General features: G+C 51.3%; 1 protein-coding gene across 11 annotated transcripts in view; it reads right to left on the reverse strand.

Moving 5' to 3' along the window:
* Positions 1–24,158, reverse strand: part of CAMTA1 (calmodulin binding transcription activator 1) — a 675,715-nt gene that overhangs the window by 571,199 nt on the left and 80,358 nt on the right. Inside the window, exons 5-6 of one of the 11 annotated variants that reach the window (XR_013995635.1) lie at positions 15,475–15,574; positions 10,544–14,225 (exon numbers count right to left, since the gene is read on the reverse strand). The exons of 8 other annotated variants lie outside the window; for them this stretch is intronic. The gene's annotated coding sequence lies outside the window, so the exon portion shown is untranslated. Of the gene's footprint in view, positions 1–10,543; positions 14,226–14,468; positions 15,575–24,158 lie in introns of those variants that run through there. 2 more of the 11 variants (XR_013995634.1, XR_013995636.1) reach the window with 2 other exon arrangements.

Raw genomic sequence — 24,158 nt, forward strand, 5'->3', positions numbered from 1 at the left:
GGGGGGAGGGGGGGAGGGGGGACTGAGCAGAGCCGAGGGGACATGACGCGGTGAGAACTGTCTGGGGCCGGGCAGGAGGCACAGCAGGGCACAGGCATGGAGAGCGGGAAGCTGAGCCTGGGGTCAGGGAGGCCTGGGGAGGGGACCTGAAGTGTGGCGGGGGGCGGGGTCTGAGCCAGGTGTGAGGAGGCCCACGCTGGCCCCTGGGCAGGGGCACAGCAGAAGGGGCGCCAGGGGCGCGCTCTCTCTCAGAAGCCAGGGGCCCAGGGTCCAGCTGGGTGGCTCTGGCCCAGGGGATGGCACCCATCAGGTCCCTCTCGGTCACCGATGTCTCACCGAGAGGTACTGCGCGCTCCCTGTGGGAGGAGGCACAGGGGCCTCCAGAGGCGCCCGCTTCTGAAGGTCACAGCAGCGGCTGGACGGAGCCCAGGCTCCTCAGCCGCCACATTTGAAGCCTGCCCTGAGCACGCCTGGCGGCGACGTGTCCCCGAGTCAAGCGGCAGCGCCTCGCTGTCCTTTAAAGTCTCTGCACCCCCCCCCCCTGACATGTGGGAGCTGGGGGGGGGGGGCAGGAGGCACGGCTGAGGCTGCAGGTTCCCCCCTCACCCTCCTTGCAGCGTGAGCGCCTGGAGGGCAGGGCTGTGTCCCTGTGCCGTCCCTGAGCCCAGGTGTCTGGCGACTCAGCAGTCAGTGCTGACGATGCCGCCGGCCCCAGGGCACCCCCACGCCTCCTGTCTCACCAACCCAAGGGCAGTGGAAACCACACGCCGGGTTTCCACAAGGCAACCCAACCGAAGGCAATTAGAACGGACAGATCACAAACATGTGATCACTGAGACCGGGCAGTGGTGTCTGCAGTGGAGACAGACCCCCTTTCCTGAGCCCGGGGACCCTGCGGCGACGGAGACCGGCTCGGGCCCAGGCGGGAGGGTTAAACTTCGCTCTCCTGCGTTTTCTGATTTACTGAAGAAAGCTGCCCTGGCCGCAGGCAAACAATAACTATGAAAATATTCACACAGCACCTTCCGCTCTCACTCCCTTCGGGGAAAGACTGTCGCACTCAGAAATGAGGGGGAGGGAAAATTAAATAAAACGTACATTTAAATAACAGCCACAGCGCGGGGATGGGAGGCACAGATTTCTGAGCCAACTCCAAATCCGTGCCGCTCTGATTTGCCTTTGAAACAATCTCACTCTGCCTTCTGTTGCTTAAACAGTAATTATTAAAGGCATCAATTAAAACGCCCAGCCTGCCGTTCCGCGGCCGCGGTCCCTGGCTGTCACCGGCCCTGCCTGCAGCCCCTGCCACCCTGCACTGTGCCAGGGGCAGGGCCGGCCAGAATCGGCCTCTTCTCTGGCTCCACGGGCTCCGCGGAGTGGGCGGGCGGCTCCTGACATGAGGCTCTCCTGCCACCTCCAATTAGCCTTCAGCCCAGACCCAGGCCGGAGTGGCATCAAGCCACCGCCTCTGTCAGCATCGGTACCCCTCCACCCTCCCCTCCCCAGGAAGAGGACCGCCCTGGATCACATCGCCAGGCCCGTTTCCACGTGACATGAGGAAATCCCTCTTCTTAGCATCTGGATCACAGAGCGGTCCTTCCTGGCTTGTCAGGAGGGATCGAGGGCGACCTGGGGGACTCCCATGGCCAGAGCGGAGACGTTCGCTGGGTAAGGGGGGGCACCAGCTCGCATCCCTGGGAGGAGCAGGGCCGGCGCCTCTCCAGGGAGGTTTGGCTGGTGCTCCCCAGGCTGCAGCAGCAGCCACTCTGCACCTCATAACCCTTTACTGAGCATCTTCTGTGTCCAAGGCCCTGGGTCTGGCCCCAGAGCACTTGAGAGATACAGGTATTACCCCCAACATGTAACACACACACACCCACAGATGATTAATAAAGCAACACGCCACGTGCCACATGACAACAATCCATTGTGCGGGGCGGCGGGGTGGGGCAGCACGTATAATACAGAGGGAAAACCGAACTGAAACCTACAGGGTCCCCATTACCCGGGACGAGCAGGAGGGACAGGCAGAGTTTCACTGCCACGCTAAGGAGCTCGGCTTTCCCCTGCCGAGCGGGGTCCCTGACAGCAAAGGTGGGTTGCAGAGACAGGAGGAACAAGGTAGGGAGACACAGGAATGACTGGGGGGTCATGAGGCCCCCACTGGGGCAGTGAGGGAGGCGGAGAGAGAGAGAGAGAGAGAGAGAGAGGGAGAAACATTGATGTGAGCAAGACACATCAATTGGTTGCCTCCCCCACACGCCCCAGGGATTGAACCTGCAACCCCTCAGTGTGCAGGCTGACACTCTAACCACTGAGCATATCACCCAGGGCTCAAAGCTGAGTTTTTAAGATACTTTTATGAAAGTATAATTAGCATACAATAAAAAGTACAGACCTTAATGTGTGGAGACTATTGGCAGCTACATACTCCTGGGTTATCACAACCCCAGATGGGAGGCAGTCCATTTCCTGCGCCCAGAAACTTCTGCTCTTTCCAGCCGTTTCCCTCCCTGCCCTCAGGAGACCACTCTGATCACCGCAGATTGGTTGCATGAATATGTACTGGTGACCTTAACCCAGGCCTGAACTGTGCATGACCACGTACATGCGGGTCTTTCCAATACATGCCTGAGCTGTCTGTGATCTGAGGCAGGGCCAGCTGTCGGGGTGGACTACAGGCCACTTTACACAGGCGCCCTGGGCATTCTCAGGGTCCGCATCCAAGGGCGTCTGGAACCCACCCCTGCAGATGCTGACGGACAACTAAGTTTTGTGGGAGTCAAATGCTGTATGTGGACTTCTGACTGCGCGGGGGAGGGGGAGGCCCCCTAACCCCTGTGTTGCACTTGTTTTCGAGATCCCTCCATTGGTTTGTATCAGCAGTTCATTCTCTTTATTGCTCTGTAGCATTCCATTGGGATCGTTTAACCATTTTTCAGATGATGGACAGCTGGGTCACTTCCAAGCTGGGCCTCTATATAAACATTCCGGGCAAGTTCTCTTGTGAACATAGATTTTCATTTCTCTAAGGCTAATACTTAAGAGTGGACTTGCTGGATCAGATCATAGATGTTCAACTTCACAAAAATGGCCCAACAGGTCTCCAAAGAAGTTATACCATGTCATGCACCTACCAGTCGCCCCACAATCTCACCGATATTTGAAGTTGGTGGTTTTTCATTTTAGCCATTCCAATAGACGGCATCTCCAGCGGTTGTAATTTGTCCTTCCCTGATGAGTGGTGTTAAGCATCCTTCCACATTTATTGGCCACTCATAGATCTTCTTTTGTGAAGTACATCTTAAAAGTGTCTACACATTCTAACAAAGATATATAGTTGTGTAATCACCACAATAATCAAAATATAGAGCATTGCTATCACCCCAAAAAGTCCCCTTGTGCCCTTCCGTCGTTAATTCACCTCCACCTCCAACCCTCCAGCAACTACTGACCTCTTTTTTACTTTTCTGGAATGCCACATAAATGTGACCAGGCAGTGGAAGCCTTTGAGTCTGGGTCCTTTTCACTAAGTGTAGTGCGCGGTGAGATGCAGTCACACCATTTCTTCCTTTTTACTGCTGAGTAGCGTTCCAATGAAGTTGTTGATTCCCTCACCAGCTGAGTGACATCTGGGCTTTCAGCTTTTGGAAATCATGAGTCAAGCCACTGCAGTCACTCAGTATGACTTTCTGAATGACCACACTTCTCACACCTAGAAGCGAATTGCTGGGTCACACTATACAACAGATTTAAGAATTTTCTTAAGACTAGGTTTATAAGAAACTGTCCAACTTCTTTCCAAAATGGATCCTGCATTCCCACCAGCACAGACGAGCTGGTGTTATCAGGGCTTTATTTGTCTTGGTTTGACGACTTTCTCATATAGGTGTGTACTGGCATCTCATTGTGGTTTTTCCTTTCATTTCCCTGGTAACTAAGGATGATAAACATCTCCCGTGCTTAGTTGCCATCTGTACATCTTAAAGTGTCTATTCAAGATCTCTTGCCCATTTTTAAAGTGGGCTGCTTGTATGTTATTAAGTTTTAAGAGTTCTTCATATATTCTGCATACAAGACCTTTCTTAGACATACATTTTGCAAATGTTTCCTCCCACACTGTGGCTTGTCTTTTCAGTGTCATAACAGTATCCTTGGAAGAAGAGAATTTGTACATTTTAATGAAGTCTGAAATCCTTCTCTCACGGATTGTGCTTGCGGTATCTAAAAAATCTTTGTTTATTCCAAGGTCATGAAAACGTTCTCCTGTGTTTTCCAGAGCTTCACAGTTTGAATCTAAACTTAGATATATGTTTGATCCATTCCCATGAGTTGATTTTTGTATACGGTGCAGGGTGTGGGTTGAGGTTCATGGGTTCTTGCATATGATATCCAGTTGTTCTTGCTGTCCAACTGGTCCACTATGATTTGTTGAGAAGACTGTCCTTTCTCCAATGAACCTCCTTGGCACCTTTGTCAAAATTCACTGATCATCCCCATGTGGGTCTCTTTCTGGACTCTCTATTCTGACCCCTTGATCTGTGTCTATCTTTTTGCAATTCTACAGTCTTGGTGATTGTAGCTTTAGGGAAGTCTTCAAAATCAGACAACGCCATTGTCTGTCTAGCTTTGTTCTTTTTCAAAATTGATTTGGTTTGCCCTAGTCAGTTTGGCTCAGTGGATAGAGCGTCGGCCTGCAGACCGAAGGGTCCCAGGTTCGATTCCAGTCAAGCACACATACCTTGGTTGCAGGCTCCTCCCTGGCCTAGGCACTGGTCAGGGCGCATGCAGAAGGCAACCAATGTGTTTCTCTCACATCCATGTTTCTTTCTGTCCCTCCCTCTCTCTTCCACTCTGCCTAAAAATCAATGGGAAAATATCCTCGGGTGAGGATTAACAGACAAAAAAAAGATCTGCTTTTTCTAGGTCCTTTGCATGTCCATATAAAGTTCATATGGACATATGAACTCAGCTTGACTAAGTTTTGACTAGGATAGCACTAAATTAGTAAGTCAAATTAGGAAGATAAACATCTTAACATTGACTTTCTCAATCCATAGCACAGCCCTCCATGTACGTGGATTTCCACATTTCTCGCAGCAATGTGTTGTACTTTTCAGTGTACAAAACTTACAGATTTACTCAGTTTAATCCAAAGGTAGTTGATTTTTTGAAGCTACTGCAAATGGTACTGACATTTTAATGATATCTTTTTTTTACTAATTTGTAGAAATACAACTGACCGCGTATCTCAGAGCCTGGTTGAAGCCACTTGTTCTTTTAGGTGGCATGTGTGTACAAATCCCCAAAAGATTTTTCATAATCATGTTGTTTGCAAATAATGGTTGGTTAGATTCTGAATTTAATTTGTCTAAAACTCCAAAAGCTAGGTGCTTTGCAATGACTGGAAAGTGTCAGAAATTTCAGGAAAGAAAAAAACACTTGGAGAGAATCACTTCGATTGCACAAGTGGACATGGACTGGCATCTTGAGCTCGGAGGTGTAGATCCTCTTCCTGTTGGATGAGCATGATGTTCCAGGAGTGATGGGAGGCTGTCTGACTGCGTGGCAATGGTGCCATCGCCGGGGACTCTGGTGGCTGTGATAACTTAGTTTCTAAGTTACTCCTCCACGGCAGCTCCTTCTCCTAAGCGCACACAGCAGGTGTTCTGGTGTCTTTAGCCTCTAATATCCGGGTATGTTCCATAAGCTTCCGGTCATAGGATCTCTCCTGGCCTGGTAAACAGGCTTTGGGTCTCACATGTACTTTCCAAATAGCTCTCAGTTTCATCCGTGGGGCTGTGCAAAGGTCTCCAGTCTAGGCAGTGACAATCCAACAATGACACACACAGCAGTGTGGAATGTGAAAACCAAAGACCCTGGTTTAACAGGGAGTCAGCCACGTCTACGGCTCAGTCAATGAATGCACAGAACTAGGGAGCAGACCGACGGATGAAAGACGGATAAAGACCGACAAGGGCTGAGACTTCATGTGTATTTCTGCCAGCCTCTGACTCACTCCCATCCTGCCACCCTCTGGAATCTGACCCCGGTCCTCAGTCACATCTATGGTATCACCCAGGATCTGTGGAAGTTAATTACTGCCTCCATCACAAAAGCCAAGTCATTATTTATCACGCCAGTGTGTTCGGCCCAGTGGTTTCAGGCGTGACTTTTTTTATTAGAAGGTAGTAAAACTATGCAGGGTTGGGCAAAAGAAGGTGTATGTGCAACACAGTTTATCCTCATATTATTAATTACTGAATTATTTATTACTGTAATATTTTCCATACAAACCATTGTAAACCTACCCTGGCCCCACCCTGTACATGTATGCGCGTTTGTGTGTTGTCTATATAATTTTTTAACAGAAAAATAACTCCAGAGCCCTCCACTGCCGTTCTATCAAATGCAAGGCAAGTGATTGCTGAGTTTCCCATTATGCTCGCCCTTAAATCATACTGTTCGGTCTGGTTGTATATCCAGCCCTACGGGGAGTTGTGCAAAGGCATATATTTGGCAAGCTTTCAAACCCCAGCTACAAAACATGTGCTGAGGAAAATGATTCAAAATATTAAGAAAGCAGTCATTTATTTCAGGACGCCAGTTCACGTGAGACAATAAGCTGCTTCCCAGAATAGGCGTCATCCATCAGGACACCACCACATGCCGGCACGTGCTGGCGGGGGCCTGCCTCTCAGCCGTCACACGCAGTGACGGCCATTCATCACCCGCAGTGCGTCCGGGGGACAGCAGCCGCCTGGCACACCTGCAGGATGGCGCAGGCCCCCACCCCAAGAGGCACCCAGAGCCCTGCTGGGTCGCCCTCCGCATCCGCATGAGAGCCCGCGGGGCACGGAGGGATGGAGTCAGGAGCACCTCGGGGCTGGTCTGCAGCATCCATTTCTCTGTCCAAACAGAACCAACCAGGGCTCTGGGTCAGCCAGGTACCTGCCTGGTTCGCTATGTGAGGAGCGGTCCCGCCAGGAGGCAGGAGAGACGGGCCAGCGGAAGCAAAGGAGATTTAGTCCCTCCAGAGCGGCCTCTGGAAACGCTGTACCCCCGAGGGCCACCACAGGCCAAGTCCACCCAGGACTGTCCCTGACTCTGGCCTCGGCTCTCACGTCCATGAGCTTCACCTCATCTGCCTGAAACCCGGATTGCAGCGTCTCCTTTCATCACTGAGGAAGGCGCACAGGTGGACTCATAAAGTACACTTATTGCCGGTTTTCTCTCCATCAGGACACACTAACATCTAGTATTTCCCAACCACCTTTAAGGAACATGGCATGAGCCAACCGCACGGATGAAACGTCAGCACAGGGTCTGAGCGAGCTAGTGGCCTCACCTTCGTTAGCTTTAAGAGACTGCCCTGCCCCCGCACCGGCACAAGCCTGCAGATGAGGGGTCCACGCAAGAAAATGGGGGGGGGGGGGCAGTGTCCGGGCAGAGCCCCAAGGGTGGACTTCGTGCCCGGGATGCAGAGGGCAGAATCCAGGCTCTTCTGAGATTCAGGCTTGAAATGCAACCCTCGTCCTCATTTTTGCAAATACTCTTCCGTGCTGTGTCCGCCGACCCTGAACTTCAACCCTCACCCTCTAACAGCAGAGAAACTGCGTCCTTTCAAAGGGCAGGCCAGTTTCGGGGTTCACACTCTGACCGGGCTTCAGAATGGAAGGTTAGCAAGTCCTGGCTCTAAACTGCCCCGAGCTACGCCCCGCCTCCCAGGACCTCGAGTCCCGATGGAAAAGCCTGTGTCCAGGCGTCGCAAAGGCCCTCGGTACAAAGCAGCTGCTCACGGAACACTTCCAGCTTCGTTACCAGGCTGTTTGAAACCGGCATTTTTCTGCCCTGAGTTTGCCACCATTTAGAATGTTGTGCTCGTTAGCAGTAATTACGGAACTGCAGCAGCCACTTCTATTTTTAAAAGGGAACCCCATTTAGCCTTCTTCCATCCTGCAATGTTTAAAATAGCTGGTCCGGTGATGTTTTCACTTGGTTCAAACTGTCTGTGTGGATTTAAATACAGGTTCAGCGCAAGCAAAGCAAGTCAAACATTTACTTTCTATTAAACATCTAACCCAGAAGATTAAACCTACTTTATGTTGAACAGAAAGCAGCCTGCGCACCTCTCGGAGCAGGGCTGATGTGCAAGGGCAATCAATTTAGGAAGACAGCGATGGGTTGCTTTAAACTCTTCAAAAAAGGAAAAATACTTCTGAGCCAATCTTTTCATGATAGTATCTTCCAAAGAACCTACGGAGCCTTTATTCCTTCCAAACCTAAGGCTTTTTAAAGGCAACTCTTGCCCCTAATTCCACATGAAATATTCAGCACAGCATAATTAATTTCAGCCACACTATTCTTCTTGGCTTTTATTAGGTTCACAGAAATAGAGGGTGGCATCATGTTTGCAACAAACGTCCCAGCAACTTCGCCTTCAGCGAGTGGTTGGTTCTGAAATTGAATTGCAAACTCAAAACCTGCTCGGAAGGCCTGTTTCAGGCCAGGACAGACGGAGGCATCAGAGGCAGGCTCGCTCTGCGTCACACCCAGCCTGCAAGTACTCGGCTGCAGTGCACAGTGCTCTGCTTCCGCACCGGTGCTGGCCCGGCACCGCTGCGCAGATCTCCATTTTCAACATGCAAATCCCGGAGCCTGCTTCATTTCTCAATGTGAGTCGATCTGGTGCGTAAAGAAAACGGAAAGGGAAAAAGCAGGCAAGTAAAATCCATCCATGGCTGAAAGAAATGTGCGCGCTGAATAAATATTTGGCTGGCTGGCTCATTTGATTTGCAGGCAGTGGGCTCGATGTTTTTGGTCATTATTGTAAATTATACAACCCACATCTTCATGTTTTCCAGTCGGTGGCAGTAAACTACAAATGAACACAGACACCTCCCTCCCAGAGGGCGACCTGGGTCACAGGACTCCAACACTCAAGGACAGGGGAGGGTAAGAGCCACTCAGTGGCCCACAGCCCAGTCACCAGCCAATGGAAGCCCAGGGCCCCCGCTAGGCTAACTTCCTCAGGATGAGTCCCAGGGCATCTGTTTTCAGCAAGTCCACCTGTAAACGCTCTCACCACAAGTTCACGCACAGGGGGCGCTCGCTGCAGCTCCAGGAAGGCCAGGGAGCTACGGGGCCAGGGCTAAAGGGAGCGGGAAACTGACAAGCACCAAACCCACGAGAAACAGAACATTCCTAGCACCACATGCGACTCCCGCGGAATGTGCATGTGACGCTGGCGCCTCTGTCTGGAGTTCTGCACATACACCAACAGGGCGCTCTCCGGGCAATGGTCACCCAGCTCCTCAGCCAGCCGTCTGCTGTGTAACTTCCTCCCAGCATCCAACCTGACGAGGGACCCACAACAACAAAGCTTTCGTACAAACTGCCGAAGGGAGCAGCAGCCCAGCCCTGCTCGAGGCACGGGACACCACCAGGCCGCGACCTGAGGCCGCCCCAGAATCCCAGGGGCCAGGCTAGAACCAGGCAGGCACTGGGATGCTCTGTCAGCTTAAAAAATAGAAAAGATGGTTCTCTAATGAGACTGTCAGAACTTCAAAAGGTTAAAAATACCTTACTTCTTACACTTGACTTTGGCTTTGTAGATTCGTCTATGTTATTGATTAAAAATAAAAAAACAAAAAACACCCACCAAACTCAGCAAAAGTGGTCAGTGCGACTGAACAGGCTAAGGACAGCTGCCGCTCACGGTTCAGAAAGGACCGGTGAGAGGCAGCCAGAAATGGAGACGGACCCGAAACAAAACCAACATGACAACAGTCAACGCCTCCCCCACGGGAGTAGCTGTTAGACTTTACAGAGCATCCCCCCCACACACAACTCCCCATCCTCGCACAAACATTTTACGACGCTGACTTCTACTTCTGACGGGATCCAGATGTTTAAATAAGACGCTCCGCTTGCCTTTCAAGAACCGGGCCCATTTATCACTTTTTCAAACTACATCATCTCCTCAGCCAAGTGTCTCCGTGGCTCTCGTAAGAAAGATGCCGCCCGTGTCTCGAATGTCAAGGTTTCTCTGCAGCACAACGTGTAGCCCCAAATTCACAAAGGGGACGTGGCCTCAAAGAGGCTGCAGTTGTGCCGGGGCCTGTGGCCGCACAGGGCGGCACAGACCATGATGCCCCGAAGACATGGCGCTGCGAGGTTCTGTTACATCAGCTCAGAGATGCTGACCTCAGGATATTCAATAGGATCTGGCTGAACAAAATATATAAATTGGCAATTAGGTATCAAAGCACTGTTATGCCTATTAAAAGCATAAGCGTGACCACTGGGGTAGGACTCGGCCCATTTAGAAGGGGGAAGCAGCATTTTCAAAGCCACATCATTGCAGGAGGTGCTGGGAGGCAAGGCCAGGGGCTCAGCCGCTCGGCTCCGTGAACTTGGGCTCTGACTCTCCAACGTGGCCTCCCTTACTTCACCCTGACATATGCAGGGAGTGACACCTCTCCCTGCCTAGCTGCCTGGCTTTTATTTAGTTATTTCTTTTAAAATCTTTATTGTTCAAAGTATTACAGATGTCCCTTTTCCCCCACTAACCCCTCCTAGCCTGCCCCCTCCTGTCACGGTTTTCAAATAAACCAAATGAGATGTTGCCTGGGAAATCATCTTCTGAAACTAGAACGGTACACAGAATATGAGCTGCTATTATTTTTTGTTTCTATAATAACAACTTATAGATTCTCTATGTATTACAACTAGCCAGTGGGCTTCCCAGTGGGAAGCCCAGTACGTTTCTGAGTGTAAGGAAGGGTCTGGGATCTTGGGGGCAGGGGGACACATGTGCTTCTGCCTTGACTTAAGTCGCCAGGCACGAGGAGCGGCCATGGGACTGCAGACATGCCCATCTGAGACCTGACACGAGCGGCCCACCGGCCTCCCCTTTGGTCCCGCAGCTCATTAGCTGCATAAACAGGGAAAGTGTTTAGGTGTTAAGATCCTGGAAAATCAAAGGTTATTCTAATGTCAAATGGGCACAGCATGGACCAAGGTAAAAACAGGATGGTTGGGAGCCAGTGCCACATCCACAGCAGAACCGAGGCACGCAAGGCAGTCATCTCAGCCGCAGCAACCTGGCACCGTGAGCCAATCTGACCCCAGTTCACGGGGATTACGCAGGAAAAGTCATCAGGAAAACTCACCCGCTCAGCGATGCTCGCAGACACTAGGGGAGAGGGTATGGGACCTCTGTACCATCTTTGCAACTTCACTGGAAATATGAAATTATTCCAAAATAAGTTATTTTTAGATGTAAAGGTGGGGGAGCTTCTAGCAAGAGAAGGAAATTAGCACGTATTTAACAGCACTCACAGGTCACTGTGTTAAGACTTTCCCGTATCAGCTCTTTCCAACCTCACACCATCTCCTGACAGGCCAGAAGCAGCAGCTCAAGAAGCTGGTGAAAGGCAGAGCGGCTCTCCCAGTCCCGCCCTTCCGACGGGCGGGTGGGTCCAAGGCCTGGTCGGCCTGGCCCCGCAGCCCACAGAGTAGCTGAGTCTGGCCGAGGGACCAACGTGGGAAAGGCGGGAACAGCCTTCCGACAGCAAGTCCACCTGAAAACACTCTCACCACAAGTTCACCCACAGGGGGCGCTCGCTGCAGCTCCAGGAAGGCCAGGGAGCTAAGGGGCCAGGGCTAAAGGGAGCGGGAAACTGAAAAGCACCAAACCCACGAGAAACAGAACATTCTAGATGGGCATACACCAGCCACCCCGGGGCTTTCCAACCCCCGCCAGAGCAAAGAGCTCCCAGGAAGAACCCATGAAGAGCTGTCCAGAAGAGCTGTCGGGGCTGAGGGTCACCCCCCGTCCGCCTGATGTGCTGAGTGCCATCAGAGGGCACTAACCCACATCATCACTCTTGAAAAGCTTACGTCACACATTTTAAGCTGCAGGAAAGTTGAATGAAAACTAGATTTCACATCAGTGAAGTGCTAAGTATGTGATCTGGCAGAGGCTTACTAGTACACATCTGTTGGTCATACATGTCCACTGAACCCCATAAAAGTTGCAAGTCACACATGCAGCGCCAAGGGTAGGAGCATTTGGGGGGCGGGGTTCCAAAAACAGCAAGTTAATCAAATGTCCAGATTCTGAAAAGAAAACGAAGAGCTACACAGCGGCTTCTGCATCTTTTGCCGTCACGTAGAGAAACCTTCGCATCTTTTACACGAACACACAGAAGTGCACCAAGAAAAACATTTCCGCTGCTCCTTTGCCTTAAAAAGCCACTCTCCATTGAATTACAAGTGGACATTCACCGTAATAAAATCATAGTACAGTTTATTACGCGTGATTAGGACATGATTTAATCTTCCGTATGACAATCCTTGGAAGAATAAGTGGCGAACAGTTACTAGGGTTCACGCCACCATGGGCTGCTATTGGGAGCACATCACACTTAATACTCACAACATCCCTCTGAGAGGCTGAAAAACGCTATTTTGGTAAAAAGTTCAACCTTGCATTTCTGGAATGCAATCAAGAATTTTCTTTACAGTTGTATCCTCCACTGATGATTTATTTGCCCACAAAACTGTAAATGCAGATTTGTGGGTTCTGCCTCATTAACCACCTCCTGCAATTAGTTCTTCCCCCCAGAACTCACACTTCTGATACTTTCATGGCGGGTAAGAGCACATGATCACAACAGTTCAGCAATAAGTTTAATGAAAAATGCATTATGCCCTGAAAGATTTTTTGCGTTTGTTTTGCTTCGTGGTGCATAAAAATCTGCTCTTTGCTTTTCACACTTTATTTACAAGAAACGGAAACATATCACTGAGTTCATCAGAAATATTTCTCTCTGGGAAAGGAAATTCAAGAGCAGCTGGGCTGTTGTTTTCTCTGGTTTGAGTTAATCCCTTCCGTGTGCAATAAATAACCGAAATGGACAAAATCTGACGCATCATATATGCCACACCTGAAAAAATGTTCACACAACTCATCACAAGTTCGCACCACAAATAAACTCACCTTGAGGTAACAGCCTGCATCACAGGATGCTGCCTCCTTGGTTTTGGTTTTGCTCTTTGTATTTAAAAAAAAAGAAAAAAACCTTCCTCAAATGTTTTCAAGAACAGTATTGGCATCTGGCCTATCCGCACGCAGAGCCTGAAGATGGACTGACTCTGACGTCTTGCAGGTGATCTGAACAAAGGTCTTAAGTTAGTATTACCTAAATAACTGCCTCCGACCCACACCTCTGTCAATGCCCACTTTGATCTAGGATGTATTTGGGGTTGTTTTATAATTGATTCCAAATTTATTATTTTAACTGGTTAAATGTTAAGAAATATTTTAAACGCTTGTCTATCTCCTACCTCCTTGTCTTTATTTCTCGATGTTTCTTTACAGACTAGATGGCTTGATAGTAAAGTCATCCAGAGACATGACTCATGTTCTTCTCCATTTCTCCCTCCTCACCAGGGTCAGGGATGCCATCACACAGAGTCCAGCTGCAACTCAGTCCCAGAGTCCTGCTGTGCCTGGCAGCTCCCAGGAACCCTGTACAAGGCCGCCAGTCATTTCAATCTCAACCAAATGTTCACATTTACCCCAAATCTCACTGCCTTGTCATTTTTTCAAGTCATCTGTAAAAGGCAAATGGAAAGAAAAACATTCAGATGCACTGCTGGCTGAGCCTCCATCCATCCATTCATTCCACAGCACTGCTTGGACTCTACGCCGTCCAGGCACCATCGCACTGCTGGATACAAGGGTGACAAGACAGAGGCCCTGCTCCGTGGAGCTTCCATTCTCGTAGGGACAGGTGTAACCAGCATGTAAATACGTCATCGCTCGGGTGGTGAGCGTCTTAGCAGACGAGAAGCTTGCCGCCCGAAGGGACTGGGAGTGGCACCTGGGCATGGAGGCCTGGTGACCAGGTGGCACGTGGACAGAGACCTGCTCTCCCAAGCCAGACCAGGCGGTGGGATCTCAGTCACAGTAACTCTGGATGAAGCCAGAGCGGGTCACTTCAATCTATTCATTCTTCGTAACATTCAGTTCAAATTAATTTCGGGTTTTGAGTACAATTAATTCCCTAATAGAATCGTCTCGGAGCCATATGAGCTGGCAGGATGGCAGAGCTCCCCCTACGAGGCCGCCAGCTTCTCTCCACTGCCAGCCCTCCCGGCTCCAGCTCTGTGGACCCTCCTCTTGCTGCGCCCATGAACAAGTGTGTGGTGAGAGCCTGAAATAAACAAGTGTAAAATGGGTCAAGACCATCGCTTCTATTTCTGTTTTTAACTGAAGAAAATTTGCCCCATTTCCAGAGGCAGAGAGAAGAGAAATCTGGATAAAGGCAAAACGAAGTACACATTAAACTGAAGTACACGTTAAACATATGTACATGCATATACGTACCCCACACACCATGACATATCTACCCACATATCTGACTTCTTCCTACAAGAACTCAAAATGGGACTTTTCTAATCGGCTTTTTTGCAATCATTACAAAGTTATTACAGCATAATTTTATTGGGTTGTACATTGTATCTTTATAAGGCCACAAAACTTTTTAAAGGATCAAATTAAAAATTAAAGATTCAGAGATGATCGAGGTTAAGGTTCAATGAACACTAATTTGATAGTAATTTTTACAGACTTATTCAGCAAACTCCTTAAGTTTTGGTTTGGTTTTTCTAACAGCGTCCCCGGGGAGTGTGCACCGTGGGCTCTCTAATCAGATGACACACTGATGTGCCAGAACACCGCGCCTCAGAGCGTCCCCTGCTACAGACTGCGCAGCACACAGGACTAAGGGCGACCTCTCACATTTCATCCCCAGCACTTCCAGTCGTTACTTCCTAGGCCAGTTTCACGGGTTGGAAAATACAGTATTTAAAGGGATACCGCAGAGGAAAGGGCCTAGTGTTCCCTAATTATCTGTGATGCTAGCACGCTACAGGTGACTCCACAGCAGCCGCAGAACTACCCTAATGCACGCTGGGAGGGAGCCTGAAAAGACCGGCCCTTCCTAACCCGCCTCTCGGTACCTCCCCCGCTGAGGTACTCCTGGAGGAAAAGCCACAAAGGGAATAATTTGGGGCAAAACACTGAACGCTGTGCTGACGAGTCGTACAGGGCAAGTTGAGAGCATGCTGGGAGGGATGCCCAGTTCAGGACTCATTTCTACCCTCGAAATGGCTAACCATCAGCATGACTACTGAATTTCAGTGGATCAAGTTAAGTGACAGAACGATCGTCCTTGGGCATATATGTCCAGTGCTCAGTGCCAGTCACCCCCACCCGTGAGCTAGAAGGTGGTACTACAAGGACGCACTGCAAGAAGAGCGGGGCTACTTACAAGGAAAGTCCTCGTCATGACATTTGTGACCTACTTCCCTAGGAGCTATTCAATTAATGAAGTAGTTCATTAAGACACCAGAACAACAAACAACAAACTGAAGGTTTCAAGGTGATCAAATGTAAATTACATTTTTTCATAAAATGCGATCATCTCTGCGGATCAGCAGCTTCTGACTGGTTTTCCATTACTCTTTGCACATTTGCTCTCTGCCACCAAAATTTTAAGACCTGTATAAACAAAAACAATATTCATTCTCTTCCCCAAAAACAGTTATTCAGTTTACGTTTTTGGCTGGAAGGTACGTTATCCTTCCCTCATTTGTGCCACGTCCCCCATTCACCCACCCCATCCATGCCCCACAACCACGAAGAACAGAGGCTGGGCTGGGCTCCAGGGAAACAGAAATAGGTGAGGCCCCGCACCTGCCCCAAGGAGCTCCCAGCTGAGTGGATTAAAGACCCCCAGAAAGAGGTCAGTTACAGTGTGCAGGGCAAGGGCCACGCCGGCTGAGGAAAGCAGTGCCGTGTGAGGGAGAACCAACAGGACAGGCTGAGCAGAGAGAAGCTGAGAAATGAGCCCTGGGCTGCCTGACAAGCTGCCTGCCAGGCAGAGCAGAGCTGGAGGAAGAGCGGGCGGAGACGACAGAGTGTGCGAAAGGTTGGAACTGAGCGCCCGCTTCCGGGTGGGGGAGGCAGGGGAGGCTGGTGGTTGTGTCTGACCATGATGGCCTGGGCGGTTTGGTGTTTCTCTACCTTCACCTACATCTACACCCAGGAATGGAGCTTCGGGGCTAATGAATACTAACTCACAAATACTTGGTAACGGCACATCCAGACGCCCACACAGAGCACGCAGAGAGGGCGAGCACCCAGCCTGTGTCCCCTGAGGACGGGGCAGGGGCCGGCCTCCTGTAGCCACGCATCTGTCTTGGTGAAGGTGACTGGGCTATGCTGGCTAAAGGTGAAGTTTCAGCAGTAAATTTCTGAAGGAATAAATTACAAGCTTAAATGTTGTAATACTTTGGCGTTTTTGAGGCAACAATTATAAGGAAAATCTGCTAGTGACCCAGATCTAAATAAAAAACACCGAGCAAATGTCACCGCGCTCACTAGTCTCCTGGACACGCTGACCTTCGCTTCCAAAGAAGCTGGGATTGTGCAGGCACCAAATTAAGTGATTATGTTCACAATGCTTTCGAAAAGCTAATACTTTGGCTCTTTTACATAATGTCTTATAATTTACAAGTGGCAACATAAAATGGCTCTTCTTGTGCTGGGATCCATTCTGATGTCATAAAGATTTATGTGAGGAGGAGTGACTATAAGCAAAACACCTCTCAGTGGGGAGAAAAACCTCAAAACAAATGGCAATAAAGCCATTAATGCTCTTTTAATTTCTTGCTTAATTTCCAGTGTTTGGTATTCATACTCTTCGCCATCAGATGGAAACACTTTAATTAGAACAAAGAGAGCTCAGGAAAACTTGTGTCACGAGTGAGCCTTCACTATTACCAAGCGGTGTCTCCGAGTCTCCTGCATGTGGCTGCAAGGGTGCGAGAAGGACAATCTATTTCAACGCGCACAGCCAGTGAGCTCCCAGGGGCGACCAGTCTGGACGCTGACCACACAGACGGCCCAGCTCTCACGCCTGTGACACTAGCTCATCACTCCCCCAACGCGGAAGTCATCCAAGAGCAGGAGGCTCAGAAACACATGGCCCTGAGGGGCTCTTCTAAATATGGGGCGGGCAGGATCTGGGGCCATTTTTTGGTTCATCTTAATACAGCAGGAAACGAACTGAAGGGAACCTAAAGTCGTTTGAACTTGATAAAGGTGCTCATGGGGTCGGTGCTGGGAGCGCGGCAGGGTCGCCGCGTGTGCTGCCCCGGCTCCTCCTCCTGATGACAACGTAAAAAACAGCGTCCTGACCCCATGTCGATTTTCATTAACCTTTAAAGACACAGTGTGGATCAAAATAGATATACTTTCTCCGCATGGTCCAGGGCAGGGGTCCTCAAACTTTTTAAACAGGGGGCCAGTTCGCTGTCCCTCAGACCGTTGGAGGGCCGGACTATAGTTTAAAAAAAAAACTATGAACAAATTCCTATGCACACTGCACATATCTTATTTTGAAGTAAAAAAACAAAACGGGGACAAATACAATATTTGTATTTGCATGTGGCCCGCGGGCCGTAGTTTGAGGACCCCTGGTCCAGGGTGACCATGCCCGCCTCTCAGCCCTGGGAGGGCCGGCGGGTTTGTGAGCGGGGTCTGTGTGACAGCCTCAGAGCTAGCTACCGCACGCGGCGTCTGCCAGGACTCACACACGCAGGACTGCTGAGCTACGTACAACTCCGAGAAGGGGAGGCTTCTGCCAAAATAAAGACAGGAATCTAAGATGCGACAAATAAAAACAGGGATCTGAAGGGCACTTTCTCCTGAGGGACACAACGCGGTGAGCTGCTCACACTGCGTTGGTGTTTTCATCGGTGTTTCAATGAACGGTCTTCTGGATACAAGTGAAACCCCAAGTGAAAAGGTGTCATTTTTGGAAGATCCTGTCAAAACTATGTCCTTTTGTCCTGAAATCTGACCCTGAAATCGCCCCAAACCCATGATTCCAAGGAGGTGCCACTTTAATGAGGCAGAACCTGGCAGATGCTTGGAGAAGTGGGGAGAGGGTCAGGGTCGGGAAGTACTGCTTGGTGGGCAGAAGGTCACAGCAGTGCCCATGATGCACCGGCCCTGCAGAAGCCATGGCCTCCCCTCCTGCCTCTCCATCCCTGTTCCTCTCACCAGGAGTCATCAGTGGCTTCAGGTCCACATAGAAAATCTTTATAAACCTTGGCCTCTCTGATCCTTGACCCTCTCCCCTCCGACGACCTTGGACTCACCTCCACCGTCATCCCCAAAGCCCGCGAGCCACACGGCTATTGAGCATTGGAAATGTGTCTAGTGTGAAGTAAGATGTGTGCAAGTGAAGACCCATACTGGAGCTCAAGGCTTTGTACAAAATAAATGTAAAATACCTCAATAATTTTATATTGATTACATGTCCACATGATACTTTAGATATATTGGGTTAGATAAAATATATTAAAATTAATTTGGTTTGATTCTTTATGCTTTCTTGAAGCATGGCTACTAGAACATTAAAAATTACACCTGTGGCCTAGACTATGCTTCTATTGGACAGCACTGCCCTCGCCTCGACATGAAGCAGACGAATCTGCCCTTCATCAGAACAAACCAAAGCGCCCCCTCCGCCTCTAGCAAGCAGCACCTCAAGCCCCGGCTCCCCTTCCTGTCCTCGCTTCCGCGTGAAGCAGCTGGAACCGGGCTTTTGTCCTCTGCACCTCACCAATGTCACGAGTGACCTCCGGGCTGCCAGATCCATGGTCAGTTCTCAGTCTGACTCTTAGTGACCTTGAGCTGCACCTGACACCCACCCCCCAGGCTCCCCCTCCTCTGCTGTCCCTTCTCATCCTTTTTTGCTTCCTTCTCCTGCCTCTTAACACTGGACAGCCCTGCCCCTGCAGGCACTTCTCTCCCATCCACTCACACCCTCCAGGGCTCCACCTCTGGGAGCGTGAGGGACGAGCGTGCTGCATGCTGGAAACGCGACAGCGTAGCTCAAGTCTAGGCCCTCCTCTCCACGTCACACTCAGGTTGCGTGGCTGCCATGTCAACACCTCCACGTGGCAGGCAGAGCTAACACGTCCACAGCACAACTGTGGCTCTTTCTCAGCCTTTCCCCAGCCTGCAGCGTCCTCAGGGTCCCATCCCTCCAGGGGTCAGTGCAGAACCAGGGCACCACCCCGCCGCCTCGTTTGCACCTGGCCTATCTGCTCGCTCTCTGAGGCACATCAGCCTCTGACCACTCCCTCCGCAGGTCCGGCACCCTCTGCCCTTGCAAGGATGGTCTCCTCGCCCCACCCCTATCCCTACACCAGGGAGCAGCAAACTCCTCTTAAAGGGCCAGACAGAGAATAGTTAGGGCTCTGCGGGCCAGATGGTCTCTGTCATAACTACTCCACTTGGCTTACAGCGCAAAAGCAGCTCAGACGGTAGGTGAGTGAAGGAGCGTGGCCCCATTCCATAAAGCAGGAACTGAAATGGACAGGGACTTTTTAATTCTGTACCGTTTTCATGTGCCACAAAATATTATTCATCTTTTTTTTTAACAACTGGAAAACGTAACAAGCATCTGAGTTTGCTGGCCGCATAAAAGCAGGCCACAGGCTGACTTTGGCCCCGAGGCCGTCGTTGCAACCCCTGCCCTGGACTCCTCTCCGTGCTGCGTGCACAGCGACCCTTTGAGTCACGCCGTTTCCTGCTCAGATGCTTCCCTTCTCATTCAGGGACATCGAAGACCTTCCCATGACCCAGGGGCCCACTACCTCGGCTCCTCCTCCCACCACCCACACTGGCCCCTTCCTGTTCTCCTCGCCTCACTTTGCTATTGCCAACCCCACCCCACCCCTGGGGGCCGGGGCCTTGCTGTTCCCTCTGCTGGGAACACTCTTTCCTCAGATACCCACGGTGCCATGTCCTTCAAATCCAAGCGAGACCCCTGTTCAAGTCCCTCTAAAGCAGCATCTGCACCCTCAGGACATTTAAGCAGCTACAACCCTCTATAAAGTTCACCTGGCTTCATTGCTCTGCCATATTTACTGCCATCTGGCATTTATCCCTTTGTCTACTTAGGAACTCACAGACTAGGCCGCTTTTTAACAGACACAAAACAGCCTGGTGTTTAGGGGCATGAAACATGGAGGCGGGGGGCTGGCCGGTGTGCCCCAGCACCGCTCGATGGCGGGGTGACCCTGGGCAAGTGCACCTGCCTGTGCAGAGCTCAGGAGGGAATGCGTTACCAAGCTCACCGGGGCAGAGAATGACTCCATTCCTAGTACTTGATTTCTGTCTCTGGACCTCCCCGCCCCACCCTCTTGGAGGGGCAGTGCCTCATCTGTCCGGCTTAGGTCCTGGTACCCAGGACAGGGCTGGTGCTCGAGTTCAGTAGCTACTTCCTGGACAGGTGAACACGGGTTTGAGCTGAGTCACCGTGAGGTGGGAGAATACTCACCACCCGCCCATCATCCCACAGACAGCAGGGAAGTCAAGCTTCCCTCAGACCCACTAGAGAGAGCGAGGACTCCACCCCACCCCACCCGCGCGGCCCCGCTGCTGGTGTTCATGTGCTGCCCTGAAGGGAGGCATAGCCGCCGACCAGGTCACCTCACAAGAAACTCCCCACAACCTAACACTGTGCTGTGGGCTCAAAAGCTCCCCGTTCAGGGCTCTGACCTAATGAGAGAAGACACCGACTTGATGTGTCGCGGGTTCAAGTTCACCTGTGAAAGGCCAGCTCTCTCTGGGCCAGCCGGGCAGAGCCTGGCAGAGAGCCTCCTGGGCCCTGACAGACTGCTTACGCAGAGGAGCTGATACGGAACTGACTTCTAGAAACAAAGACCATCTTGCCCCGTCGGGGAAGTCTGCCCGAGCAGGAGGTGTAAGAACGTTCCGTCTGCCCGTCACCCCAGGTGCGTGGCCCGGCGCTCCTGCGGGACAACTGAGCTGATTTACGGGGCGTTAAGGCGGTGACCACACTCCCAGGCTCTGCGGTCTGGGGACAAGGTCTTTAACCTGAAGGTAACTTATGTGTGTCCCAGTGTAACAAGGACTCTTTTGCAGTGAGAGGCCTGCCTCCTTTCAAATAAAAGGGGAAGATCAGTCACTCACTCTCCTGACTCTCACCCGAGCTGTTTCCCAGTGAATCAACAATCACCCCTTCGGCACCGGATCCATCAGAGAACACCCGGGAGTGAGGTGCAAGGGGCAGCACACAGGCAGCTGCTGAGCATCCGCGTGACTGCCCACCTGCACTGAAGGCCACACCCTGAGCGGGGCTGAGTCAAGGGCCCTGAAGGGAAGAAGGGGCCGAGGGGCCCCCTGAGGTGAGCAGCAGGGCCCCGTGGCGCACGGGGGAAGGGCCTCGGGAGGGATGCGCTGTCTCTCTTATCCTGTGCTTGTTTTTTAAACTCTGCACTTGGCTGGTGATTAAGGTCACAGTGACACAGACATCGCGGAGGACCTGCGTGAGCCGGCTGGCCCGTCCCTCTCAGCACCGCACTGCTGTTCGGTGGGAAACCTGGAAACGCAGGCTGGGCCCTAATTGAACCTGCATTAGCTGAGGAGCCTAAATAACACTCTGTCAGCTCTTGTGACCTAGCAAACCACACGCCTTGTGATATCCCAGCTGGCCTGGCAGTGCCCTTGACTAGAGGCTTAAGAGCTTTGGTTGGGGCATAATGTTGATGTATCGTCTTTCCATTTCAAACTGCAAGGATCACCCCTGGATTTGGCATCACACAGAGTGCTCCCAAAATTAGATTATGGCTAGTTAATGGAGCACCCCTCCCTGCAGGAGCCCCCCAGAGTGTCGCTGCTCGCTGCTTTGCTAGTTTGCAAGAGGGAAAAGCCGGGGCTGTTTGGTTTACAAGATGCGGGGATAAGAACCATCTGCCTGGTCTGGTGTTTCTTTAATTAAAACTTTAATTACAGGTATATCTCTGCGCAGATCCGTGCAGCCTATCCGCTCCTGTTCTTAATTACCTGTGCTAATGAGCACGGGAGGCAGAGGAACGTTTGCTGAGTGTCTACTATGTGCGAGCACTGACAGGTGAGAGAAACCCAGAGCAACGGCCTCGCTCGCAGAACTCGGCCTTCCCGCCAGTCCTCGTGCGTGACAGATGCCAAAGGCAGGGACCGGCCTAGGCCTGTTGGGAGACTGAGGGCTGGGAGGAGGGAAACCCTCAGAGGGGTCAGCGCAGGAGGCCGAGGGCGGCTGGTGCTCGAGCTGAAGGTCACAACTGGGGGCAGCAGATGCGCTGTCGACTCCCCCGTGGCTCTGAGCTAATCCACAGGTGGGTGTGCAAGCCTGGCTCAGGCCGTGATTCTGAGGTGAGTCACACAGCAGCTCGGTGGCCACCAGCACCGTGCCCAGGGGCATCACAGCACAAACACCGGGGGACGTTTCCCTCTGCTGCCGGGCCTGCTCGCTCGGGATCTGGCACTTGCTCACGGGAGGGACATGAGAGGGAGCCGTGCAGGACAGTGACTCTATGTCCCTGTCATCTCTCGGGGACACTGGTGTCACAGCTTTTGCTCTGCTGCCCTCAGTTAATGTGACAGCAGGAGGTGGTGCCCTGAGCAGCCTTAAGGGAGGGTTCTCCCCTCAGGAGCAGGTTCCTCATCACCAAGAGGTGGGGTCCGACCCATGACCTTGGAGCTTCCAGCTCTCAGGCTATGCCGCAGGTACTCTACAAGCCTGAGAGGGTGCCTCGAGAACAGTCCAGTCTGTCCTTTGCCCAACTCTGTCCTATTCAGGGCTGGTGACTGGCATTTCTCAAACCATCTAAATCCGTCATGCGAAATCATCTACATGTTCAAGATCACCACCCATGTTACGAAAGACATTCACAAACAACCTGACCACTGAGAGGGGCAGTGCCTGCTCCTTTAAAAGGCAAGTTCTGACAATCAAGAAACATCTATTTGAACACCTACTCTATGCTGGGCCCCTGGGAAGATTTACTTTCCTGTCTGATGACTGATATGCCCACAAGCATGTGCTAGATAGAAGGACAAAGAGAAAACAAGGAAGGAGAGGAGGAGGAGTTGAGAGAAGATGAAGGGATGAAAAAGTAACTGAGTTAAAGGGGGAGGGGGAGGCCCTGGCATGCGTTGCTCTGTGGTTAGAGCGACAGCCTGCACATCGAAGGGTCTCAGGTATGATTCTGGTCAAGGGCTCATACCTGGGTTACAGGTTCGACCCCAGGCCCCAGTCAGGGCGCATGCAGGAGTCAACCAATCGATGTCTCTCTCTCACATTGATGTTTCTCTCTTCCCCCTTCCCCCCATCTTCTCCACTCTGAAAATAAATGGAAAAATATTCTCAGGTGAGGATAAAAAAAAAAGAGAAGGTGGGAAAAGAAAGGTAAAAGCAGGAAGGAGGAAGCAGTGTGGTTCCCTACCTTCACTTGGCACAGGACTCGTTTCTAGCCTGGTTTTTGTGGGGGGTCAAATGCCCACTTACAAGAGACCACATTCTGAGACTTTGCCACAGACAGGGTGCAGGTTATGGTGTCTGAATTACTAACCCTGCCCACGGAGGACCGTGTTAGGTTACAATGTCGCTAACTACAGAATGAACAGCACAGGCCCACGTTCTGGAAGCACAGATCTTGTTTATAACATGCACTTCCTGTCTTCCTGTCCTATCGGTCAGTGATTCTCGGCCGAGACTGGATGGGGCCGGTGCTCTGTAGTTCAAGGCTATACATGCGACCCTGGATGTGCGGCCACAACTGAGGAAGCCGCTGCCGTGGAGTCCCTACAAGTGCCACAAGGATGACAGCCTTCCTGGAGGTGGTGCTGGTGGCAGCCTGCTGGAGGCCCCACGAAGTCTGCGTGCTGAGGGAGGGGGGACGGTAGTGGAACCACTGCTTGTCGGTGCAACAGGGTTGCCAGGTGTCAGGCGGCAGATGCCGGGAGAAAGGTGGCCCGGATTTCAGGCCTGGTCTGCACTTCACTAGGGGCGTGGCCTGCGAGAGCTGACTTACCCATCTGCACATCAGTGTTCTCAGGTGCACACGGGGTTAACACAAGGCCTACTGCCAAATAAACTTGGATCATTAAAACAGTGAAGCACTTGGAAGGACATGTGATCTAGCAGGAGGAAGCGCTAAGGCCTCTGGGTAAAAATCTTTAATCAGGTCAAGGCTTCCTGACGCCTTGAGAGCTAGGGAGA

Source organism: Myotis nattereri (assembly GCF_964212035.1).
Source record: "Myotis nattereri genome assembly, chromosome: 3".
NCBI classification, from domain to species: domain Eukaryota; kingdom Metazoa; phylum Chordata; class Mammalia; order Chiroptera; family Vespertilionidae; genus Myotis; species Myotis nattereri.